We start from the raw sequence: 26,732 nt of genomic DNA on the forward strand, positions 1-26,732 counted from the left end.
CAGATAATAGGAAGATCATAGATCCTAAGAGATAAAGAGGTTTCAAGAAGAAATGATTAGTTGTGTCAAAAAATTTTTTAAATTTTATTTTATCAATATACAATGTAGTTGATTTTCATGTCCCTTTACTGAATCCTCCCTCCCCCTCTCTCTGTCCCCTCCCACCCATCGACATCATATCTGTTCCCTTGTCTTAACAAGTTCAAGGAATTGTGATTGTTGTGTCTTCTTTCCTGCCCCCCCTGTTTGTTTGTGTATTTATTTATTTTTAGGTCCCACAAATAAGTGAGAACATGTGATATTTCTCTTTCTGTGCCTGACTTATTTCACTTAATATAATTTTTTCTAAGTCTGTCCATGTTGCTGTGAATGGTAGTATTTCATTCTTTTTTATAGCAGAGTAGTATTCCATTGTGTAGATGTACCACAGTTTCCTTATCCACTCATCTGACGATGCACATTTAGGCTTGTTCCAAATTTTTTTAATTGCACCATAATTGATTTTACATATCTGTGGGGTACAGCATTGAATGTCAATACCTGTGTGTAATATGTGATGCTCAAATCAGGATAATTTCTATACTTATAATCATTACACAATGTATTCATTTTTTGCGGCCCTTTACCAATTTCTCACTGAAATGAGTTTAAGGGCACTATGGTGTCCAAGTATGTGTGAAATCATTTATAGGTGCCAATGCTATTCCTGGGTTGGAAGAAAATAAATTTGTTACTAATTTAGTACCTCAGTATAAACCTCTTCTTATACACTGTTAGTAGAATTACTTTCAAATTGGAGTGAACATTTTTTATCGTATTTAGAAAAAAGGATTTTCTAATTTTTAGGAGCATCCCTTTTCTGTGTTATTCCTAGTGAGAATAAAACTTAACTTCTTAAGATAAGTTTGAAGTAGAGGCACTTGGTTGCTTTGTCTTCCTTTTTAACTGTTTCAGAATTTGTCAAAACATGATATAAAACAAAAATACATGAAGTAGGTTTATTTATAAGCAGTGAGCCAAATGCAGCAGTAAGCCAAACAATGCAACAAATCACATTATTTTGTCTTGAAAAATAAAGCAAAACAAGCAGAATTTTAAAAAAGAAAACCCAAAGTAAAAACCAGATTTAAATAGTGTTGGGAGGGAAAATTTATTATCTTTATAATTGGTGTCAGAAAATACCTTAGGGAGGGCATTGTCCTAATTTGGGAAAATCTTTGTAATCCAATTAGGGGAGGAAGGTGAAGGCCTGGCGGAGTGGAGTGCAAGTAGTATGATCTTTATATGACTTTGGAGGGGAGGAAAAAATAATTTCCTGTGTACCTTTGTGCATCCTTAGCTGGGACAGACTCCTGTAGCAAAAGACAGATGAACAAGAGAAAGACAAACAGAAGTTTATTAACATATATATTTCATAAATGAGGGTCCTTCAAAAACTTCACCAAAAGATTTGTATTATCTTTCAATTTTATTTTTCCATGAACTTTTTGAAGTACCCTTGTATACATGGGAGATATCCAGGGAATGGATAATTCTCAAAGAGGTGACCTAGACCTCTGGCTTATATAGAGTCTTCAACCAAAAACAGTAAAATTTTAGAGAAGTGTCAAGACAGAGGAGATCTTTGAGTCTCTAGGGCCAGGAAATTGTGCAGAAACAAATACATGGGAGTTGGTCAAGTTTGTTGTCATACAGAGTCCTCCAGTGTTGTATCCAGGCTGATAAGGGTCAAACATTGTATTCAATGATCAACCTTTGTGTTTCCTGGTAGAGAGGGGAGGAGGACACCTTTCCTTTGTCAGTTTATGTCCAGCTGTTAGGCAATGGGCGGGGGGGGGGGGGGGGTGTAGAGAACTTTTCTTGTATCTACTTCTCAGTTGCCTTCAGCTCAAAATAATTCTTATGACAAAGTGGCATATTTTAGGATGGCATATTCTGGTCTCCTATAAGGGGTGGGGGTTAGGCCTCATTAGAAGAGGTTGGAGCCCGCAGAAAAGGGTGGGCCAAGAGGTCTTGCCAGCAGAGGAGTGGGCAAGCCCTTTCAGAACAGGGATCTTACTGTTCACTTTAAAATTGTTCCTTGGCTGCTGTAGAACTAGGGCTAGGGTCTGGAGCTCACAGATCCCTCGAGCCCATTCACAAACCCTTCACACGCAGGTCTACAACCTAGGTAACAGGAAAAAGATCCTCGGAGCCTTGGTCGAAGAGAGAATAGTCTTTATTCAGCACGCAGGCATCTAAGAGCTAGGCAGTCCAAAGAAAAACTGAGCACTGCCAGCAAAGTAAACATGCTGTATTTTTAGACTTGAGCTCTCTGCTGACCAGCAGTTCAGAGCTGCTGCTCCACACACTGAAGAACACACAAGAATAACAACAATGTAAAAGTACCTGGGCGTGCATGTGCACTAACTCCACCCCCATACAACTTGTTTACAAAGTATGTACTGCACCACCCCTGACCGGACCTGAGACAAGGGGGCCTGACTAACCTACTCTATTTTCCTCACAGTTGTTTTGCCACATTGCAAAGCCTCTGACTCCTCCAACCTTAGGCTGCTAATGACATGCATGAGTAGTATTTTTGTTTTGTTTTTGGTAGTAGTGGCAAAATTACTGGGGAAATTTAACCAAAAACTATTAATTTCCATGAGTCATGCCAAGAAAACAACAGCTTGAGAGGGAGGCCCATGAGAGGTGGAGAGTCTCTGAGGAACAGACCTTTAGGGCTGGTAGTGACCTTGGCAATGCAGATCCCTGGCAGGCAGCATGTGTGGGACAGGGGACATGAATTAATCTTTTTAAATAACAAAGGACTGGATAACGTCTCTTGGCATGTGAACTACACAATGAATAAAACAAAGCCTGGACATTAAGATGTTCTCTGGACCAAATTCCCATTTTCCTGATTTCCGGCACTTGCTGGCCCATCAAGGCCTGGGATAACCAAGCTCTTTTTAAGAAGTCTCAACCATGATCTGAGTTGACTCTAATTAAGTGTTGTTCCTTGCATTTAATCCTCTAAAAGATGGCAGCTCTGGACTGATGACTACAAACCTATTATGGCTCAGTGCTTCTCTTTTTTTATTAAGTAATTATGGAACAGCTATGCATATATAGGGACGGGTTTAGATGTAAGAGAAGATGCCTCCTGCCCTGTGAGCCTGCAAGGAGGACATGACCATAATGAGAGTTGGCTGGGACTGATAGTCAGCTCAACAATCCACAAGGCTTCTGTCCACAGCCACTGAAAGAAAATGCAGTACCACAGTGTGGGTTAAACTTGATGAAAATTTGTCTTGCCCTCAAGGAGCTTCTAATCTGTCTGGGAAGTCAGCTTTCTTTTCACTCACATAGCATCCCTTTCTAATTCTCCGTATAAACTGCTCTTTTCCCCCTTCTTTTAGCTGTGGTTGCAAACCGATAATTAATCTATGGAAGCATGTTTCCCACAGTTATAAGTGCAGTTGCTCAGAGGTGGGCAATAAACGTGGATGTGCTGTGCCTGGAAGTGAGGTGTGTTTTGCAGATGAGTTATCAATAAAGTACAGGAGCAAATGATTTCCTCACTGTTTCCACTACCCCTGTTATACTTCTCACTGTGTAACAGAGACAAGAAAAAGGATTACTCAAAGCAACATGAATGCAACAAGAAGCCTGGAAGGACTGCACTTCAGCAACTCCTCTGTTAGAGGGAGAAAACCGGGTATAGCCCTGATTCAAAGTTAGCTTCTGTTTTTTATTGTAAAGGCAAGGAATTTTCACAAGAAAAATCAGTTGATTCAATCATTTCAAAAGGACATGAAGACGTGGGCAATATGCAAAAGTTATCTATGGCTTAGTATAGCTTAAACAATGGAAACTAGTAACATCATTAAAATTAACAACATAAATTCCGAAGTACAGTTTGTGAAAAGTTAAGTTGATCAAACTGTGATCATTGTCTAATCTAAAATATAACCTCTCCTTGATTAATTTAAGCTAGAGTTACATTCTTATGATTAAATCTATGTATATTTGCCTCTAAAGTTTCCACCAACAGACAGCTTGCCCTTAGCAAACATTTTTTGACATTTTTCCCTACAGCAATTCTTTAAAATATCTTAACAGAATCAGTATATCAGCCACCTGTTAGCTCCAAAATCATTAAAGTATACAATCCCATACCTACACTTACTGCCATCTGATCTTTGACAAAGGCACCAAGCCTATTCAGTGGCGAAGGGACTGCCTCTTCAGCAAGTGGTGCTGGGATAACTGGATATCCATATGCAGGAGAATGAAACTAGATCCATACCTCTCACCGTATACTAAAATCAACTCAAAATGGATTAAGGATTTAAATATACACCCTGAGACAATAAAACTTCTTAAAGAAAACATAGGAGAAACACTTCAGGAAATAGGACTGGGCACAGACTTCATGAATACGACCCCAAAAGCACGGGCAACCAAAGGAAAAATAAACAAATGGGATTATATCAAACTAAAAAGCTTCTGCACAGCAAAAGAAACAATTAAAAGAGTTAAAAGACAACCAACAGAGTGGGAGAAAATATTTGCAAAATATACATCTGACAAAGGATTAATATCCAGAATATATAAGGAACTCAAACAACTTTACAAGAAGAAAACAAGCAACCCAATTAAAAAATGGGCAAAAGAGCTAAGTAGGCATTTCTCTAAGGAAGATATCCAAATGGCCAACAGACATATGAAAAAATGCTCAACATCACTCAGCATCCGGGAAATGCAAATCAAAACCACATTGAGATACCATCTAACCCCAGTTAGGATGGCTAAAATCCAAAAGACTATGAACGATAAATGCTGGCGAGGCTGCGGAGAAAAAGGAACTCTCATACATTGTTGGTGGGACTGCAAAATGGTGCAGCCTCTATGGAAAATGGTATGGAGGTTCCTTAAACAATTGCAAATAGATCTACCATACGACCCAGCCATCCCACTGTTGGGAATATACCCAGAGGAATGGAAATCATCAAGTCGAAGGTATACCTGTTCCCCAATGTTCATCGCAGCACTCTTTACAATAGCCAAGAGTTGGAACCAGCCCAAATGCCCATCATCAGATGAGTGGATACGGAAAATGTGGTACATCTACACAATGGAATACTACTCAGCTATAAAAACGAATGAAATACTGCCATTTGCAACAACATGGATGGACCTTGAGAGAATTATATTAAGTGAAACAAGTCAGGCACAGAAAGAGAAATACCACATGTTCTCACTTATTGGAGGGAGCTAAAAATTAATATATAAATTCACACACACACATACACACACACACACAAACCGGGGGGGGGGGGGAAGAAGATATAACAACCACAATTATTTGAAGTTGATACAACAAGCAAACAGAAAGGACATTGTCGGGGGGGAGGGGGGGAGGGAGAAGGGAGGGAGGTTTTGGTGATGGGAAGCAATAATCAGCTACAATGTATATCGACAAAATAAAATTAAAAAAAAAAATAAATAAAAATAAAAAAAATAAAAACAAAAAAAAAAAAAAAAAAAAAAAGAGTTGATTAGATGGGCCATTGCCTGCTAGCTGTGTGCTTTTGTCCCCTAGCCGAGGACTTTTGTCCCATACATGCATTACCTAAAAACCTCATTCTAAAAATCAAACCATAATCACCATTTCTAACCCTCTACATACTCCGGCTTTTCTGAATATCTTCACCATTGAGAGATCCCAAGGCACTCTCAGCGGTTGCCTCTGTGCCCAGAGAAATGGCAGGAGAAACACAGACATCACCATCCTGCCCCTGGCTCCTGCTTGGCAGTTCTCCAACCACTGAGCTGCTTTGTGCCCACAGCTGCTTCAGTGAGAGAAGCACCCTCTTATTCTTGAACCAAAGCTGAGCTCAGTATTCCAAAAACTTATGCTCTGGGGGTCTAGCTCAAGTGACTCCCAAACTTCCCTTTTCTAGCTTCTGATTCTTTCAAGCCTTCAGGCAGCAGAAACACCCTTTCTGCCTGTCTGCAGCAGCAGAGGTGCAGAGAGGGCTGCATTCTCCTGTCTTCTTCCTTCCCTTTGAAGCAGGCCCAGCTGAGCTTTTTTTTTTTAAATTGAATCATAATTGATTATACATATTTTGGGGGTTCAACATTGAGATATGTTGATCAAATCAACATTACTAGCATATATATTGTTACAAATTGTATTTATTCTTTATGCCCCTTATCCAATCTCTCTCCATCCCCCTCTCCCTCCCCTTCCCCCCTCTAATTACCCTAGATTCTTCTCTCCTTCTGAAAGAATAATGGTTACTCTGTTGATTTGTTGCCTAGATGATCTGTCCAATGCTGAGAAATGTGTTCATGTCCCCAAATATTATCACAGAGCAGATGCTTCTTCTGTCACTCTGGAATGGGCTTTGTGGAGAGAGACATCTTCTTCTTTTCTTTGGTCTCTGCTGGTGACTCTCGTTGTGTCAATGCACTCAGTGGCTGGTGGACCATCTGCATGGTGGTTGTGGTGTCTAGCCACTTTTGTGGCAGCCGTGGTTATTGTGGTGGCAGTGGTGGGTCACCCACTTGGAGGTGATGTTTTGGGCATGCTCCTTGGTGCTGGCAGTGTCCCTGGCCATGGGAGTGGGGTCTGATCTCTGACTCCATGCCTCAGATCCCCAAGCAGGCCGAGATGCTGGCAGGGTGCCTGGTTGTGGGAGAGGGGTCTGATCCCTGACTTCATGCCTCAGGACCCTGGGCGGGCCCCAAGGTGCTGGCAGAGTGCCTGGTTTTGGGAGGGGGCTCCAGTTCCTGGCTTCATGCCTAAGGTCCCTGGGCAGGCCCCAAAGCGCTGATGGTGTGCCTGGGCCAGAACTAAATTTTTGTCCTTTGTTTACTTCTAAAATGGGGGAACTTCCTGTGACGACCAGTACCTGAGCTCTGTGGTTTAGCTAAATTGCTGCTTTACTGCTGCTTCCTTAGGGAAGGCTTTTTGTGCAGCTCAGGTTATAATGGTTGACCATATAGGTACTTCTGGCTCTCGAGAGACCTGGTGCACCTCAGTTGTGTAGAAACTCTGATCTGGGCCCGAGTCTTTTCATCAAACTGCACCCCATGCATATCTATATTCCTGACCAGTCTCCTCTGAGTAGTCCTATGCTGATTGGGGGGCAGATCAGCTGTCCTTGCTGTGCCCCAGTCTTCCCCTGGTGGGCCTGTCTCCCCAACTGCCCATGCTGCAAACACTTCCCATGGGATGGGCCCTGTGCTGGTCCTTTGTAATGACTCAGCAGCCTCTGAATGGCTCCTTTTTTTCCTATGTGGGTCCACAGGAACCCTATTAGTAGTCTTGCTGTCTTGGGGGCCACCAAGGCTCTCTTCTCCCCTGCTGCCTCCAAGCACCTCCATCTGAAGGACACAGCTGTGGCTTTAGCTGGCTCCTGCTCCCCATGCTCAGCAGCTCCAGTCTTAAAGCAGCCATGGCACGAAATTGTTGGAGTGGTTTTTTCTTTTTCTCATCGTGGTTTCTCCCACCTTCAAGCACTCTGTAGGTCTCTCCTTCTTCCCCTGAGCTCTAATGGCCCCAGCTTGGCTGTTGTTGCTTTTTTATAGTTGTAAATTAGTTGATTTGTGGGAGAGAGTGACACTGGGGACTGTCTATTCTGCCATCTTAACCAGAGGTCCCAGCTGAGCTTTAACATTTTTAACCTGTTTTTTTCTTTGGGCCTGATCATTCTTTAACGTGCATCAGCCAGTGCTGTCTATCATCTCTCTCCTTTAGGATCTATCTAAAGATTTTTTTCCCTATCATACCCCATCCCATTTGGTCCTGTGGGGTCCCCAATGTGAGAGATAAGTCAAGAGTCAATTAGTTCTGGGAGCACTTAAAACTTCAAGTTTTCAAGCAAATCCTGCTCAGTTTTCCCTCTGGGCAGCTCCTTCCTTCCAGGAGGCAGCAGCTGTTAGGGCAATGCTGAACCCAGGCCTACATGGATTCACACCATCCTCATGCCTCTTCTTTGGAGGCTCAGCTTGGCACCAGGGCTGAGGCCCTAACGACTAATGCTGAGTGTGCTCCCTCATGGCACAGGCCAAACCTGTCACGGTGAAATGTTCCTGTAGCTCTTGCGATTTTCCACACCACTGTGTGTACTAGTTTCCTATTGCTGCTGTAACAAATGACCACCAACTTGGCAGCATTAAACAACAGGAATTTGTTCTCTTACAGTTCTGTAGTTCAGAAGTCCAAAGTCAGTTTCACTGGGCTAAGGTCAAGGTTTTGGCAGGGCTGGTTCTTTCTGAAGGCCATGGGGGGAAATCTGTTTCCTTGCCTCTTCTAGGTTCTGGAGGCACATGACCCCTTCCTCATATCGTTCTAATTTCTTGCTTCCCTTGTGACTACTCCTACGTCAATGTCAAACCTCTTTCTGCCTCCCTCTTGTGATTACTTTTGGGGCCTACTGGATAATCCAGAATATTCTCCCCACCTCAAGATCCTTAATTTAATTACATCTGCAGGTTCTGGGGTTTAGGATATGGACATCTTTAGGGTCATTATTCAGCCTTCTACACCATGTTTAAAAGTAAGCACAGTGACACCTCTCTTCTGAGCTTGCCCGGTCTGGCCTCTACGACCCACACTTTCTTCCTAAGGAAAGTCCTCTCTTCAGCTTCATCCCCATGTCATCTTTAATTTGCTTTTGCTCTCCTGCTGCTCTATTCTGACTACAGAATCCCAGTTCCTTGAGTCTGTGGGCTAACCTGACCCCCTAGATGGGTTAGGCTGGGCAGAAGCCATTTACATTTTTCTATAGCATAACTGTTAACTACAATTTGAAGTAAGCAAAAACCCATTTGTTTTCTGTTCATTTCTCCAAAAATTTCTCACAAGAGTTTTGCTAGTACTTTCCCTGACCTTCACAGCCTTTGATTCTGTTGGGGAAAAGCCTGTTAGGTGTGGAGAATGGTAGAAAGGGCTGACCAAAGACAAGTAAATTTCCCATCCAGTAATGCCGCCATCATGGACTTAGCATTCGTGGTAGCACCTATTTGCACCAGGCTATAATTTTCTCCAGTAGGGCCAAGTTGCCTGCATGTAGATAAAAGAAGGCAGACAGCAGTATTGGTCTGGGTTGTGGTTTTTCCCAGTGAATGGGGCAGAGGACAAAGGAAAAGGGCAGTTAAGTTTGCTGGGAGAGTATTGTTCTACCCTGGCTGGGTAGAAAAATTTATTTAACAAATGATCGCATGGTACTAAGTGCTTTATATTTGATTCTCACAGAACCTACCTAGCAGAGTTGTTATAGACATGGGATGAGTGAGGTGCAGAGAGGTTAAATAATTTGCTCCAAGTCACACAGCTTGTGAGTGGCAGAGCTTAGGTGCAACCACAGGGAGTTTTGTTGCAGGGGTTTTCTTCCTCATCCTTCCACTGCGCTATGAGGACAGGAGTCAGGGCAGTGGATTGGAAGGAAAGGGAAGTCTCCAGGGACAAGTGTCTATAAAGTCCAGGACATTAGGGGAGCATGGAGTGAACATGTGATTTGAGATGTAGAGTAATTTAGGGTTATGACAAAATCTAGAAAGTAGCTGTGCGTGTGGGTAGCTGACATAGAAAAGAATTGAAGTTCACTGAAATTCCAGGGTCAGCGAACTCTGAGGCTGGGTGTTGGCTGGGACATCCACACAGCACTGAGATCATCCAGAACACAGGAAGGACTTGGGGTGGAGAGGAAGTGAGGGAACCAGTTGCCAGTCTGACAAATGGAGGGAGGGGGACTAGGACGTCAGTAGGTGATGATGAAGGGAGAAGATGGTAGAAGCTTCAAAGCAGGAGGGCGTTTTGCAAGTACAGTGGGGAATATCATGCATGAGCAAAGAGAAATGCAACATTTACATTTGATTCTGAAGTGACCTGGGACATAGGAGAAGGAGCAGGCTCTCACAAGGATGGCTGCTGGTGGAACTGAATTTTGAATTTTAATTAATTTAATTTAAATTTAAAAATGGGTACTGATTCAGTTACTGGAAGACTTTTATGTTTGGAATAGCTTGGGTATGTGAATTTACTTTCCCATTGTAAATTTGTGAAACCTAGATACAGACCAAGTACTTCCAACAAAAATATATGCATCTAAATTGAGATGTGCTGTAAGTAGAAAATATACTTTGGATTCTGAAGAGGTAGTAGAAAAAAAGAATGTAAAACATCTCATTAATAATTTTTTTTATCTTGCTTTCATGTTGTTGTTGGGTGTATTGAGTTAAGTAAGATATATTATTAAAGTTATCTCACCCATTTATTTTTACTTTTTTAATGTGGCTACTAGAAAATTTAAATTTACAGATATGGCTTCCATTGTGTTTCTACTGGGCAGTGCTGTGGAGACCAAGGAAGACAGGGATAGGAAATGTCCCGGGACTGGCCCGCCCTGAGGTCTGAATGGAGCTCTCCCATCATTATGAGGATGTCAGAGTGGACAGATGACTGTGGCAGTGTCTATGATGGTGGTGTTTCAGGCTTCACAAAGTCCAGATGTCATGGCAGATGCATAAGGAAGTAGCTGGAATTGGGAAAAGTTATGGGTATTTTGTATACGGGAGACATTCACTAATGTACTAATTACTTATCTTCTAAGTTGGGAAGTATTTTAGAAAACTACTGGAAAGATAAGTAAAGGAATAACTTAGAGGATTGCGGAGAGGGAGGATCTAGCTCGTGAAGGAAGAGGAGGGAGAGAGAAACAGAGTGCATGAGGATTTCAGGTCGGCACAGGTGTGTCAAAGTCCCTGTACCAATCCTGGAAGATGCAAAACTTTGAAAAGACAGACAGCACTACCAAAGATTAGAAAAAGTCATTAGTTGGCCAGATAATGCCACAAATTGTAAGAACAAAGGCTATTAGAGAGCTAGAAGTATCCTTTTAGCGCTAGAAAAAGTTTTACTCAAAAATGGGACAGAAATTCTCAGCTTCTGCTAAGTGAAATGGTTCTTATCTATAAATATGTATGAATAGCCTATAGAGATAACATACATTTCATCTTTCATAAATAATGTTTACTTCTGGATAGGTAGCAGTGCTGATAAGAACTTGTCATAAGATAACTAACATAAGAATTTTGATGGGGATTGCATTAAACTTGTATATCACTTTGGGTAGAATGGACATTTTCACTATGTTGATTCTTCCAATCCAAGAGCATGGGATATCTTTCCATCTTCTTGTATCCTCTCTAATTTCTCTCTGCAGTGGTTTGTAGTTCTCATGATAGAGATATTTCACATCCTTGGTTAACTCAATTCCTAAGTATTTTATTTTTTTGGTGGCTATTGTAAATGGGCAGGCTTTCTTGATTTCTCTTTCTGCATGTTCACTATTGGAGAATAGAAATGCTACTGATTTTTGTGTGTTGATTTTGTATCCTGCTACTGTGCTGAAATCCTTTATCAACTCCAAGAGTTTTTTTGTAGAGGCTTTAGGCTGTTCACTATATAGGATCATATATATCATCTGCAAACAGGGACAGCTTGACTTCATCTTTTCCAATCTGGATGCCCTTTATTTCCTTCTCTTCTCTGATTGCTCTGGCTAGTACTTCCAATACTATGTTGAATAGGAGTGGTGAGAGTGGGCATCCTTGTCTAGTTCCTGTTCTTAAAGGAAAAACTTTCAGCTTTTCCCCATTCAGGATGATATTGGCAGTGGGTTTATCATATATGGCTTTAATTATGTTGAGATACTTTCCATCTATACCTAACTTATAGAGGGTCTTTGTCATGAATGAGTGTTGAATTTTATCAAATGCTTTTTCAGCATGTATAGAGATGACCATATGGTCCTTATGTTTGATTTTATTAATATGGTGTATCACATTTATTGATTTGCGTATGTTGAACCAACCTTGCATCCCTGGGATGAATCCCACTTGATCGTGATGAATAATTTTACGTATGTGTTGCTGTATTCTGTTTGCTAGTATTTTAGTGAGGATTTTTGCATCTATATTCATCAAGGATATCGGCCTGTAGTTTTCTTTTTTGGTTATATCTTTACCTGGTTTTGGTATCAGGATGATGTTTGCTTCATAGAATGAGTTTGGGAGATTTGCGTCCGTTTCAATCTTTTGGAATAGTTTGTAAAGAATCGGTGTCAATTCCTCTTTGAATGTTTGGTAAAATTCTGCTGTGAATCCATCTGGTCCTGGGCTTTTCTTTGTTGGGAGCCTTCTGATAACAGCTTCAATCTCCTTTATTGTTATTGGTCTGTTCAAATTTTCTACGTCTTCATGGCTCAGTTTTGGGAGCTTGTGTGTGTCCAGAAATTTATCCATTTCCTCCAGATTTTCAAATTTGTTGGCATATAATTGTTTATAGTAGTCTCGAATGATTCCTTGTATTTCAGATGAATCAGTTGTAATATCACCTTTTTCATTTTCTCAGAAATGGAAAGAACTATCCAGACATTTATATGAAATAACAAAAGACCATGCATAGCCAAAGCAACGCTGAGCAAAAACAATAAAGCTGGAGGCATAATGCTACCTGACTTTAAACTACACTATAAAGCTATAATAACCAAAACAGTATGGTACTGGCATAAAAACAGACACACTGATCAATGGAATACAATAGAGAATCCAGAAATCAACCCACACACCTACAGCAATCTGATCTTTGACAAAGGCACCAAGCCTATACACTGGGGAAGAGACTGCCTCTTTAGCAAATGGTGCTGGGAGAACTGGATATCCATATGCAGGAGAATGAAACTAGACCCATACCTTTCACCATATTCTAAAGTCAACTCAAAATGGATTAAAGAATTAAATATACACCCTGAAACAATAAAACTTCTTAAAGAAAACATAGGTGAGACACTTCAGGAAATAGGACTGGACACAGACTTCGTGAATATGACCCCAAAAGCACGGGCAACCAAAGGAAAAATAAACAAATGGGATTATATCAAACTAAAGAGCTTCCACACAGCAAAAGAAACAATTAACAGAGTTAAAAGACAACCAACAGAGTGGGAGAAAATATTTGCAAAATATACATCCGACAAAGGTTAATATCCAGAATATACAAGGAACTCAAACAACTTTACAAGAAAAAAACAAGCAACCCAATTAAAAAAGGGGCAAAAGAGCTAAATAGGCATTTCTCTAAGGAAGATATCCAAATGGCCAAAAGACATATGAAAAAATGCTCAACATCTCTCAGCATCTGGGAAATACAAATCAAAACCACACTGAGATACCATCTAACCCCAGTTAGGATGGCTAAAATCCAAAAGACCCTGAACGATAAATGCTGGCGAGGTTGCGGAGAAAAAGGAACTCTCATACATTGTTGGTGGGACTGCAAAATGGTGCAGCCTCTATGGAAAATGGTATGGAGGTTCCTCAAACAATTGCAAATCTACCATATGACCCAGCTATCCCACTGCTGGGAATATACCCAGAGGAATGGAAATCATCAAGTCGAAGGTATATCTGTTCCCCAATGTTCATTGCAGCACTCTTTACAATAGCCAAGAGTTGGAACCAGCCCAAATGTCCATCATCGGATGAGTGGATATGGAAAATGTGGTACATCTACACAATGGAATACTACTTAGCTATAAAAACGAATGAAATACTGCCATTTGCAACAACGTGGATGGACCTTGAGAGAATATATTAAGTGAAACAAGTCAGGCACAGAAAGAGAAATCCACATGTTCTCACTTATTGGTGGGAGCTAAAAATAAATAAATAAGTTCACTCACATACACACACACACAAAAAACCGGGGGCGGGGGGGGGGTGGCGGGGAGAAGACAACAACTACAGTTCCTTGAAGTTGACATGACAAGCAAACAGAAAGGACATTTTTGGGTGGGAGGGAGGAGAGGGAGGAGGGAGGGAGGTTTTGGTAATGGGCCATAATAATCAACCACATTGTATATCGACAAAATAAAATTATTAAAAAAAAAACGATAACTAACATAATGAAACGTAAAGAAGACTTGTCACTTTTATTTCCTCCCTATGCCACCAAGTGCCTAGGAGGAGGTGGTCCAGAGACAGTGGCTGTCATAAAGCCTCAAAGCTCACTTAATTTTGGATTGTCATTCCCAAGAGATGAATGCAGGCATGACCCATGGTGAGCCGTGTTTGCTTTGGGATTCTTCTGGCCTTAACTGTCCTGTTCCCCTCCGCAAGTCAACCTTTATCTTTCTCTGGAGGAATGCTTTTAGGTATAGAGACCAGATAAGTTGATTTATGTGGCCATGCTAATTGTCCACATCTGCTAATAGCACTAAACATAACACACTCTACCACTTCCTGCTTTCAAAAAGAGCTCTTCTAGGACTCATCTCAACAAGGTAATCAAAAGAATGGTTTCCAGATCTGTGGGGGCTAGAGTCAGGGGAAGCAATTTCTGGTCAGGCCAAGGCTTAGCCATGTCTACCAAATCAGAATGACATGGGGGCTCCTTCCCAGGCTGCTCCTGCAGATCCAAATGTCCCCTGGGATAGCCTAGAATAGGAATGATAGACAGAGGGGACAAAGGCCATGAGGTTTGAGTCCCCAATTCCTTCCAGCCATGAGCATCTTTGTGGATGGCATCAGCTCTCTGGCTGCCCCTTTACTAGCATTTCGTTATGTGAAATCATAAGATACACAACCCCAGGGGATAATTGGCTCACTCTGCTTTGAGATAAGACCAGCTGGCAATGGTTTTGGTTCAATCACAGTTTAGCTTTTACGTTATTAGTCTTTCTACTAGTACATTTTTAGGCCACAAGCGAATTTCCTTTTACAGTCAAACAAAACTGAGAAGCAGGGACTGTTTTAAAGCCCTACTGGTTGGTATATATTGCTTTTTTATTTTTCAGTCCTTTCATATATATTAAAGTGATTCATCAAACCAAATACAAATGCAAGTTGAGGGGGGACCAGGAGGACAATTATGCTTTCTGTCTTGGGAACCCATGTGAAATAAATCCACATAGTGCAAAGGGACGTGACCCAACATTGTGCTGGCAGCCTGGAAGGCTTCAAGTTGCTCTGCCTTGTAAATGCTCATTCCTGCTGTGTTTCTAACCCAGACTGCATACATGGAAGATGTTTGAGAAGGGTTCATTGCTCTGATTTATCTGTTCACTTCTAAAGAGATTAGCTAGATGATTCCAAAGGAGTTTATCCTGTTGATAAAGTTTGGATGTGTTTTCCCTCCAAAACTCATGTCAAGATCTGACCCCCAACTTGGCAATTTTGGGAGCAGTTTGGGTCATGAGGGTGGATCCCTCATGAATGGATTAATGCTTGCCCTGGGGGGTGGGTGTAGTGAGTGAGTTCTTGCTCTATTAGTTCCTGCGAGAGCTGGTTGTTTAAAAGCACCCTGGCACCTGCCATCTCTGTTGCTTCCTCTTGCTGTGTGATCTACTTGTACCCACAGACCCCCTGCTACTTTCCCTCATGAGTAGAAGCAGCCTGAGGCCCGTGCCTGATGTAGCTGTCCCAGAATTGTAAGCCAAATAAACCTCCATTTTGTATAAATTACCTAGTCTCGGGTATTCTGTTATAGCAACACTGAAAAGGACTAATAAACCTGTTCTAAAAATTCTCCTGAAAAGGAGACCTCATGGCTTCCTTGATAAATCCACATTTATCCTGTCAGGGAACAGTGTATGTGCTATTTTGCCTGAGTTCTCTATGTGCTATTTTCTGGCTGTTTCCTCCTGCTTTGGTTTCAGTGATGTAAGTTTCCTAGGCTTAACTCTTGGTAAAGGAAAGTGAGTTTTAAATGACTTATGTTTTAAAAAAGCTAAGTGTGAGATTTTGCTGTAATGTGGATGAAACCTCATTTTCCGCAATCTACATATTCTGTCTCATTTATATTTATATTGAGGTAAAGTCTATTTTAAAAGTCTGGATCAAGATGTATTGCTTGGACACACACAGGGGTACGTATGCATGTCTCTCCCTCCTATCTCCCACCATCTTCCACCTATGGAATTTTATGCAAAGAAACATAAGAGTGAGCTAAGCATATAAGTATCTTGGCACTGTTGGGTTAACTACCATAAGGTTGATATAGAAACTTTTAACTCCAAAGATATTTTACCCGTACCCTTAATCATTCTTTATTAATAAGAATGAGTAACTTACCTTATTTTTTGAAACAATATTTCTAAGCAAGATAGGTGATTTTCTCCTTCAAATCTGGAACTCTGGTGGAACTGCACACAGTTAAAAAAAACCTAAAACCACCTTCTTCGGCTTAAGGTTATGGTCTCACCTGACACAGATGGTGTATTTAACTTCGGAGCCTTCTTGCTTCATGTCCTGGCTTCATGGCCTTATGAGGTGGCAAGAAATAGTTAGTGTTCATACTCTTGATAATTTGTTTCCATCAAAGCATGTCTACCTTTTGTCTCAGTCCATTATGGCCCTGTTCTCTGCTCTGGAGATGAATTCAGTGGAACAAAGGTATTCTTCGTTGACAATGTCTTACTATAATCATCTCATCCCTAATGTATTTGCATTTTAATATCTGCCTTCTGGGATATAGTACAAGGAAGTGACTAATGATGAGAGAATGGGGCGCTGTGCTTGTGCCAGGGTCTCATCTTCATGAGAACCTTCTCTACCCACTTCAGATCACCTGAACAGACAGCTTCCTCCTCCGTCAAAGCTCAGCATCAACGCTGTTGACAAAGCAGTCATTCCAAATTGACATGCTGCAATAGAAGTGAACCAGGGCTTTGCCTTACCTGTGGAGGACCCATATTTGGGCAGAAAGAGAAGACAGAGCTGATGACAATGGGAATTGTCTAGAACTGCACTGTCCAATGTGTCAGCCACTAACCACATTTCCCTCATTGCATGAAGTTTTACTGAACAGTGAGGACGGCTTTGCAGAAAGAAATGTGATTCTTCCTAAGAAGCTAATTCTACCTGTGTGTGCCAAGATCTCCCTCATTTGCTGGTAGACTTAAGGATGATGGTTCTTAATGTGAGTAGTAAAAAGGTATATACACCATTATGATGAATCCTTATTTTAGGAAATTAGCTTTTATGAAGAGAGACCATCTTATGTAGATTTAGTAATAATAATGGATACCATTTATTATATATATAAGGACTTAACATATGTTCTTTCTAATGCAATGACTCTTCAAAGTAGGTATATTAATTTGTACTCTCCATTTTACAGACAAGAAAACTAAGTTTTATGGAATATAATGTGTCTTATTTACATTTATTTATAATGTGGCTTATTTACAAATGGGGCAAAGCCTTCCTAGTGAGTGAGTCCTTGGAGACAAATATCTACCCAGGGCCTTCTTTTGGTTTTATCAAGTTTCATCCAAATCAAAACTCTGAATAAGCTAATGTGGTCTCTTTAATGAATGGCTCTTTACGGCATCGTTTCTCAAATTGTGGCCCAGGAATACAGCATTCTATGGAAAAGATTTCCAAGATCACACAGGTTTGGCAAATGTTAAGGAAAGTTAGGCAAGCTTATTTATTGCTGAACTTCTCAGTGCCTTTAATATATTATTACACATTGTGAAACTCCAAGAAGGAATATGACAGGCAGGGTGTCCACAACTTACTTGGCCACAGAATGCTTCCACAGCAGTTTCTTGTAGATGAGTATTCTACAGGATACTGGCTGAGAAGTGAGGTTCTATGCAAATGGTTACTCAGAGTGGAGAACTCTAACCAGAGGAAGTGCTTCTCTGCTGCTGGTAATCTCATGATTGCTTGGTACACTTTAAGTGCTCAATAAATATTTTAGAATAAATCATTATTGAATGAAATAATCTAGAGTTTAGGACTTTTCTGTGCTAGACCCAGAAATCAGGACTGGTTTCTCACCTTGTCAGGGGTAGTGGGCCCCATCTGTGGTGGTAGAGGTAGTGTGTGTCTGTCTGTCTGTCTGTGTGGGTGTGCACATGCATTATCTGGGCTTATCAATAGAATTTTTTTTTTTTTTTTTTTGCTGCAGACTGGTATGGGGATCCAAATCCTTGACCTTTGTGTTATAACATCTGGAAATTATTTTTCTAATCTTGATGATCATTTTCATAAATACTTCCAAATCATTATTTTTGCTGTTTATTTGCCAAATAATAATTAGAAGAGTTGGTGGCCAGATTCAGTGTTGAGTCTGATGTCTGCAATCGGAGCTGAGTCAGCAGTGATGCTCCCACATTCAGAGGAAGTGGGTCAACGTCCTGCCAAGGGGCCTGTGAAAGTAGGTGGGCACTAGTATGTTCCTCTTTGTCAGAGATGGAGGCAGGGTGAGTATGGAAGAATAGTTAGTAGAAGAGAGCACCTCTGTTTTTATCCCTCCAGCAAGTGTTCTGTCGCTGACACCTATTGCATTGTCCTCTACTGTGATGGTCTGTCTTCAAACTGGCTTGCTGGGTAAGGCAGCCCCTCTACCACTTAGCAGGCAGCTCTGACAGAAGGTGGTTCTGCTGGGCCCTCTGCACTGCTTGAGGAAGCTTACCCCTTCCCCACTGACTTGTTGAGACAAAAAGTTAAGAAGTAAAACAACATGATCCAAACCCCACAAAACAGTGTGGCCAGTGTTTCTGTCTTATATAAGCCTCTGGTCTCCTATGCTAGTCCCCAGGCTTTTCATTTAGCTGGGAAGATAACAAGTGGGACCCAAGCTTTCATGCTTGAGGTGTCCTCCAGAAAAGTCCAGTCCCCTCCATCAGATCTAGCCTCATCACAAAGCTCATTTCTGTTCATAACAGGTGCCATTTTCTTCCATGGAATCCCATCTTTGCTAAATGAGCCCATTGGGTTGGCCCAGTAATTCTTTCTCCGACTGAGCCGAGTTATGATCAGATTCTTTATGGGCAGAAATGCTTCCTCATTCCACCTGGAACCAATTGATAGGAATGGAAGATGCTGTGGTAAATTGTCATTCAATGGATATGAACTAAACAAATAAACAGTCCCTGGCAAGGAACTCCATTGATTCATCTCTATCAATAGTCAAAATGCAGTTAGTTGGGTAGATAGCAGAAATTTGTGCCTATGTGCACCAGAAACGTGTACAAGCACTTTTATAGTAGCATTATTAGTGATTGTCCCAAACTTGAAATATCTCAAATCACACTCAGCAGTCTGATGGATAAGGTGTGGCATATTTGCACAATGCAATATTATGCAGCAGAGACTGAGAAAACTAAAACCACAAGCAGCAACATGTATCCTCTCACAGACATAATGTAGAGCAATAGAAGCCAGACACGAAAGGAATACAATACTCTTGGATTCCATTTACAGAAATTTCAATAACAGGCAAAGCTAATCTCTCGTGTTTAAAGCCATCTTTGTGAGGATGACTGAGGTAGGACACAAGGGATGTTGGTAATGTTTAATTTCTTGATCCTATGGTGGTTTCATGAGTATGTTTACTCAGTACAAAGTCACTGGGCTTGTGTTATCTTCTGTCTGTGTGTCACTCTCCAATAAAAAGTTTACTTAAATAATGTAAAAAATATAATTAGGGTTCATAGTGGTCTGTTTCTGTCTTTTAGAGAGTTTGTTGCTAAAATACAGGCAAAGAAGGAGGGGATAGTGACAAGGCCAGTTCCTTCTTCCAAACTCTTCTTTTGGGAGGAACGAGTGAGTGTATGGGGTGAGGCAGGTGTGTCAATCTAGGGAAATACATTTTCCCCAACAGTGTAAATTCCAATTCTATTTGATTCCAAAGCCCTTTACAATCCAAAGGAATGATTCAAATGCAGCATTTCAGACTAGTAGAGTACATATTTTGGGATCTTGGCTTTTGGGGGAATTCTTAAGTCATCCAGATAGGTCCCCAGTGCTTGGAGACACACAGTTAGAATAGCCTCTACCCATTGCTGCACTGGGAGCTGCAGAACCCCTCACCTCATCACAGAGATTCATGAGTATGTTGTTAATGGTTTGTGGCTGCACATTCAACAACAGATGAATTGTATGTTGATTTCATGGGACATTGGAAAACCTAAGTAATTTATGATTAATGAGGATTTAAACTAGGTACATGGCTTCTACTCTGTATATACTGATGAGCACTTTTATTAACTGATCTTTTTTTTTTGAGTGAATACATTTATTGGGCTATAGAAAATTTCTGCAAATAAAATGAGTATTTTTTTTTTTTTTTGCTCGAAACACTTATGAGAGAATAAAAACACCCTTTGACGTTTCTCCATTATAGCGCCATCAAGAAGACAGGAATAGGTTAAAATATCCAGAACTCATGTTTAAAATCACAAATTCAGCATTCAGCATTGTCAAAACCCTCAAATGCATAGGCTTGACTGTTGAAGGCAACTCAGCACTAACTTTATCAGAATGGATTCCTAGGACATGCCTGATTTGCGAGAAAACTTTGAATTCAGAGAATTTGCTTAGTTGAAGTTTCATTATGTATAAAGTTGTTCATGTCTGGTTCAAATACTGAAACTCTGTGATTTGCCAGCTGTGGATTGAGAAAAAATGCCTGACAGTTTTAAATGTGCAGACCAAAGCTAGGTCACCTTTTAAAGCCAAACCAGGGCTTTTTAAACTTTTCATCAAGCAGAGATTGCTGAATTGTATTCATTATGAAGGGATGACACCCATGCTTCTATAATTATTAATAGGATAGTTCTAGAAAACTTCTAATGTTTTTTTTTAGATTTCTTTCCTCTATGGGGTCTCTTTCTTTTTTTACTTCTTGTAGATACCACCCCCAATACAGCATTGCTCTATGCTTGCCTTGCCTTGAACGTGCATGTTCTCTGTTCATTTTTTGTTCTTCATCCACCCATCTATCCATACATCCAATGTATAGGTTTATTTAGCACATACTATACTAATGGAATAGAATCAATCTTAAGAAATATATACAGTTTATTTGGGCCTCTTAGAGGTGATATTCGTCCTTTTGGGGTTTTATCTGTTAGTGATTATGAAAAAAATTTCAACTTAGTGGACTGAAAAGAATAAAGTGACAGGCTGATGGGATACCTCTCAGTCAACATCCAGTCGTCTTTGGTCTTGGTGGTGGAAAGAGATTTTTCTTTTCCTCTTCTTTTATTGTCTGATGTATTGTGCAAAGAAATGTGCGTTTCTGCCATGAATTAAACCACAAGTAATGTACTTGTCAAAACGGGCTTCCTCGGACAGCCCAGTCAACTTCCTAGAGCCAGCACCTTTATTTGGGGAGCTGCATGCTGGTCTACTTTTTGTAGCTGGGTGTAGGTCTCCACAAATTTGCCTTCCTCTCTCACCCATAGGTAAAGCATGGCCAGAAGGTGAGCGAGAGAGTCACTTATGATGGCAGTAAAGCAAGGCTGAATAACAGGAGGACACAGCCATCCATAGCCATCGAGTGGTCCACTCTGAATGGACTTTGGCTCTCTGTTACCTTCAGGTTTCAGAGGCTGATTTTAAGGTGTAGTTTCATTCTGGTGATCATGCCTCCCGTCACCTAGCAGTTTCGGTAGGTAAGTGTTCAGGGAACGGTGACTTCAGATGCTGCTTCTGATCAGTATATTAAGGGGAAAAAAAAAAAAAGTAAAATAATCCCAAGGGGACCACTCTAGCTGTCTGGACCCCATCCTATCTAGCTGAAAACGGAACAACTGCTCATTTTGGTTAAATCTATAACATGAAGGAGAGTATTTTCCCTTTTGAAATTTCCTCATTTTTTTCACTTTCTTTTTTATTTGAATACATTTAATTGACAAATAAAGATTGAATATATTCAAGGTGTACAACATGATGATTTGATATACATGTACATTGTGTAATGATTAACACAAAGAAATTAACACATCCATCACCACCTATGCTGTACATTAGATCTCCAGAACTTGTTCACTTGATAACTGAACTCTGTTTTCCCTTTGGATTCTCTGGTATCTTACCTATGATAGACTCACTGAAAGAGGGACCATGGGAGGTTACATAATTCATTCCTTTCTCATATTCTCAAATCATGATGTAATTAATCCATGTAGGAAGTATAGCCACAAAGTGTAAGTGGTTTATTGAATATCTCAACTCAGTGGGATTCATATATGAAATGGTTTGTTTCCCTCCTATCACTTCCTGCAAACATGTTCTTTTGAATCAGCTTTTCTTTTCATATCCTCTAAGAACATCTTGGGTAGCTCCTATAGGTCTTCAGTCATTTTCAGATATTGAAGAGTCCAGTCTTATCTGGTTTATGTTGATACTTCAGTCTCATATCCAATTTAGTGTTGACCTCCTTCCTGACCCCACAAGCCAGCCAGGTCTCAACTTGAGGGCTCTGTACAGGTGGTGAGGGGCCATGGTCTGTTCTTCATTTCTTCCTTCCTTTTCTGCTTTTAGCTCCTCCTGGGTTGGAGCAGATGAGAGGGATCTTGGAAAACAGTCAAAGTCTCTTGACTTCACTGATGCCTTTTGGTCCTTCTCTGCCTGCCTGTTCATGACTATTGTGTGGCTGGCATACAAGCGCTGGTTCTATGTGGGGTAAGTGCTTTGGCTCTTTGGGAGGTGTAGTCAGAGGCAGTTTCAATGCAGAATTCCTTGACCTGCCCAGGAAGAGAGGGAGAAGCCAGAGCACTTAGCACAGCCAGTGTTGTAGAACTCCAGAGGTTCTTAGCCTTCCGTTCTGTGGACCAGTGGTTCTCCATGTTGGCTGCATATTAGAATCACTTGTGGAGCTTTGAAAAGGCTAGTCTCTGAGCTCTACCACAGAAATTCAGACTTGATTGGTTGTGCTCAGCCATGGTATTTTTGAAATGCTCTCCAGGTTATTTTAATGTGCAGCCAGGTTTGACAACCACTGACGTAGTCTGGTGGGAATGGAGGAGTGGTGGTAGCATCTCTCATTAGTGAGTGCTGTGCAGTTGCACTGCTAGCTCCTTAGTGGCTCTCTTTAGAATGTGCGATGTACAAAGCACCTATTGCTTCTCACTTTGTGGCCTTAGCTAAAATTCACAGTCATCAGGAAAATCCCTTTCGACCTTCTATTTTGCTGCCATTTTTGTAATTCTCCCTGGTTCTCTTGCCTGTCTTGGCAGCTCCTCCTGTAAAGAGAAGGTTCACAGAAGGAGCTGCAGTTGCCTTTTACCAACACCAAGAGGCTCAGACAGTTAGGCAAGTCTGTGAAATTGTACCTCGCTTCGGCAATTTCTGGAGCACTCTGGAAGGATCATGAGCTCATAACACACCACTACTTTTCCAACTAAGATTAACAAGAGTTTTCTTCAAGAAACCACAGACACATTCAAGTGACATTTTATTTCCTTTCATTCCTATTTCCTCTTTCTCCAACACATTTTACTAGCAGCTTTAGTATAAAAATAGTATCTTTGTTACAGAGATTTTCATCAGTTCTTGCTACTTAGGCTGCCCATGAAGTTGTTATCCTCTGGTCTCTTGACACAACTATAATTGTTTCCATAGCAACAGAGTTTAATATCAGAAACTGAGATGAGGACTTCGGATAAAGAATAACTAACAGTAGCCAGCAAACTTAAGGGGACCAAGAATACTGCTCCAAATTCAATGAAAGCCACTCTGAAAAAACATGATTCAATACTGAAGCAGAATTGTCCCTAAAGAGAAATTCCAATTTTTCCTATGAATCACCAGTCACTCTTTAAGTGTGATTCCTCTTGGCAATAAATTGACAATTTTTGGTATTAATTTTGCCCTAAAGGAAACAAATTGTCTGACTAAATTGTATGTGGTTCAAGATGGGAACATTTTGACCATTTAAAGGTATTTGCTTGTAAGTGTGTAAAGCAGAAGACTTGCTGATAATTAGTGACATTGCAGATGTGAAGTTATACCCTGATCATAGGTATACATAGAGGTCAGCAAGTGCTTATAGGTGTCATTTGGTAAGAATGTGAAAATTCTCTTTATCTCCATCTTTCCTCTGCAGGGGATAAGGATGTGCCACCACAAAATATGCCACTTTGGCATGTTGATTATTTTGAGCTGAAGGCAATTGACAAACAGCAGATGCAAAAAACCCTTCTCTGCCTTTCTTCCATCTTCTGCCTAAAAGAAGGGACTACATTTGTCACTTCTCCTTGAGGAAAGCAACCCTTATCACTGGAAACAGAGTTGGCCCTGAGATTAGTCCGAATAGACTAATCTTACTAAAATAAGCCTCATTTTCCATTAGTTTCTCCCATATATTTCCTAGCCACTTTCCCACAATTTATTGGCCCTAGAAGACAAAACCCCTCTTCCTTCATCTAGTCAATTTTCCTCAATTTATCACCCTTTGTTAAATGGTAGGTCTCTGAGCGTAATTGCTTCTTTGGAGTTTTTATTTTTTTTCTGTGAAGCTCCCATGCATGTGAAATTAAAAATATTAATGAAATTTATATAACTTTGTCTCCTGTCAATATGTCTTTTGTCAGTTTAATTTGCTGGCTCCAGTCACCAAACATAAGTGGGTAAAGGAGAAGTTTTTTTCCTCCCCTATGCCTCCCAAGGGGTAATTTCGAGTATTAAAATTAAAACTAGAAAGAGTGAGGTCTGTGTCTTTTGCTAAAAACAAAAGCATATATAGGTGTAATTGAATTTTAGTGGGAAAAGCACCTGATAAAATCTTAAGGAATCTTGATTTTTATCTTTTTTCTGCCATTAACTAATTTTGTGGTTTAGGAAAAGTGAGTTAACCTCCTTGGGCTCTAACTTCTTTGTTGTAAATTAAGGAAGTGAGTCAGGCAACCTCTACCCATGTCCTTCACAGCTTTATAGCTCTATGAACTTCAGATTTGTTACTTATTCATTACTCTACATTATGCAGGGAGAGTCATGATCTAGTTTATTTTCTGCTCCTCTTCTTTACCCTCTTCTTAACTATTGGCCCTTTGGAGAGTCTCATTACCAGATGAAGAGAGCATCTGAGCATATAAATTTTAATTTTGGACTACTTATGATTTGGTAGCAGAGATGGCTAATTATCAATCAAAATACATACTTTCATTTCCATAGTTAGTATTTATACATATTCTTGCACTTAAATCAGGCCATGTGACTAGAATTTGCCACTAGAACACAAGAAGGCTTAATGCGTGCCTCTGTTGAGTCAGGGTAAATGAAAAGCAGTTTGCCTTCTCCATGTTATCATTCCCCTCTGTTTGCTGGATGTCAATGACTAGAACGACCTTGAAAGCATCAATTAAAAACAATTGTGCTGGGCCGAGCCCGTGGCGCACTTGGTAGAGTGCTGCGCTGGCAGCGCGGCGACGCTCCCGCCCGCGGGTTCGGATCCTATATAGGACTGACCGGTGCACTCACTGGCTGAGTGCCGGTCACGAAACAACGACAAAAAAAAAAAAAACAATTGTGCTTCTGTCAGCCTGGGTCCCTGAATGACTGTGTGGAGCAGAAAACTATGCCCACCGGGAAAATTTGTGTTTTTTTCTACTGTGTTGACTCACTAATATTTGGGGTTTATTTTTCATAATAGCTAGTATTACCTGACCAATAGAGTTCGAAATGTTATTTCAATTATGATTTTTCATTGTTTCTCTACAAATATAAGAGAGGCCTTTTTATTTCAAGGGTAGAATACCACCAAGATAATTTAGCTAGATTTTTCAAGAGGGCTTATTGATTGGAAGTTTTATGTTTGAAGGCTGGAGAGCAGTGGTCCATTTTCTGGAGGCATGCAATTAGATTCCCTGATATTTGTTATAGGAATGGGGTGGTAGTTCAGAAAGTTGTGGAGATCTAATTCCCTTAGGATGCAGCCCCCAGAGGAGGCAGAGCCTGAATTGGGCTGGCAACATGGGCAACCATGGGTGGTAGAAACTGGCAGCCTTTGAATGGACCACACGAACCTGGGGCCTTCTCATTTTTCTGGACTATGTAAGCCTTAGCATTTTGTTTTTATTTTTGATATTTGATTCCTTCTTATAAGATACTTCTGACATCTGATTGATCTTATTTTTCTTGTCAACCTTGGCTAGTTGGAACTTGAATTGGATTTAATTTGATTTAGAAAAATAAAAGAATGTGACATTTCTTGCACTCTGTGTTGTGGAACAATTGGTACTAGTTATAAATAAATTGATTGATAATTCCTGTGAGTGCTGTACAGGTATTTGAAAAATGCATATCATTCAATTGTGGAAGACTGTTCTTTACTCTACTTTAGCTTAAGTGTCTCACAGGCATAAGTGTCTCACAGGCTAATCAAATACTGTCACCTTTGCTTTGTGGATTATCTAGGGTATGTTAAATTCTGTATATATATGGGATGCTTTGTCACTTTGCCTCCAAATCCCCAACACCATTTAGTATGTGCTGTGCATTGCAAACTCATAACATCAGCTTAAGAAAAATAGTTAGTAAAATAAATTGGCTGATGCTGTGTCAAAACAAAGATTGCACAATGCCCACTAACTCAGACAGAAATAACTTTCAAGATTATTCGTATTCCTATTATAATCCTAGTTTGTCTAATTAGGCATCAACTCTACCTAGAAAAATAATAATAGAAAAATGTGTGCCTTAGGTGTTAAAAAGGGAATAACATTCTGAGATTCAAATGTCTTTCTCTTTTAAGCACACAGTACTGATGAGAAAGAAAAGCTGTTATATTGGAAGAGGGGAAGGAAGGTTTCAGGGCTAATTAGTAGAAATAGGAAATGTGAAATCAGTGGATTTAGGGATACTTGTGTAGATAAAATGGTCTTATATATAGAAAAAATAAGCAAAGAGAAAAAGCAGGTGTAATGGTTTGCATT

This window comes from Cynocephalus volans, chromosome 2, assembly GCF_027409185.1.
Source record: "Cynocephalus volans isolate mCynVol1 chromosome 2, mCynVol1.pri, whole genome shotgun sequence".
NCBI classification, from domain to species: domain Eukaryota; kingdom Metazoa; phylum Chordata; class Mammalia; order Dermoptera; family Cynocephalidae; genus Cynocephalus; species Cynocephalus volans.